Below are 1166 nucleotides of genomic sequence, written 5' to 3'. Positions count from 1 at the left end.
CGAATGTGCAAATCGAATTATAGCAGTGCCCAAGATGATCGATATCTACGTATATACGTATATGCGTAAGTAATTATTATTTCGCGAAATAACTATCGCGCGCGCACGAATTCCTTATTCTTTCAAGTGAATATTTATTAAAATATTTGTACAGTTTCTACGAAAAAAAACCTGGTTCTTAGATGCAAGCTTCTTTTAACATTTATACATAGAAATCTTCCTCTCTAATAATTTTCGTATAAATCGTTCGTTCCAGAAAATGTAATTGAAAATAAACGATTAAACTCGCAAGAAGTTGATATATATTATAAATAGTATAAATAATAATTATTACGTAATTAATATAAGAATAAAAATGTATTTGAACAAATCATTATTATTCGTATATGAATAATAATTTACTTACCGCACGGTTGCTCCGCCGTCGCCCGACGCCCGACGTCTCCTAGACCTCGTTCTCTTCTCGGCCTCCTTCGTGGCACATTGCACAAGACACTCGCGGAAAAAACTCAAGAAACAGTTAATTACGATCGCGCGGGGTTTAACACGGCATGGGCACTCCCGTACGCGAGCTGTTCCGCGTGTCGTCGCATTATATTCTTCGTGATATACGATAGCGATGACGATGAGTACCTATAATAGTAAAAGATGTCAAACGTGATCGTCCCTTACGAATACGTATCGATCCGCGCGATCCGAATTAACTCCCGCGATCCGCGATTAACAGTTGTAGGCACATCGTATAACTGTCCGCGCACTTGATTACGATAAAAAAAGAATTGCACGAGCAGCGCGAGTCCTCTTTCGAGATTCACGACATGGCGACGAATCGGACGAATTATTAGCGGTTAGCGCAACGGACGGATTCGAAGATTGTGCAGCTAACTTCATAGCGACGCTCTCGCCCACACTTCACGTATCGCTCGAATTGACGATATATAGGTATTTCACCGCAACGCGTTTTAAAATAATTATTGTATTAAAACATGAAGAACACGAATAAATTGTACGCGAGTTGAGATGCGAATATTCTGTTCCTCGCATTTCAGATTAATTTTTTTATATAAATGTAATTAGAAAATAGTTTTGCGAGAAATTGAGAGAGCGGGAGTTATTAAGAGAATAAGATTAAAGACAAATCCGGAGTATGATATTGGAAAATACGG

This window comes from Temnothorax curvispinosus, unplaced genomic scaffold (genome assembly GCF_003070985.1).
Source record: "Temnothorax curvispinosus isolate PA1 unplaced genomic scaffold, ASM307098v1 QBEX01011098.1, whole genome shotgun sequence".
NCBI classification, from domain to species: Eukaryota; Metazoa; Arthropoda; class Insecta; order Hymenoptera; family Formicidae; genus Temnothorax; species Temnothorax curvispinosus.
This window is presented reverse-complemented; position numbering follows the sequence as displayed.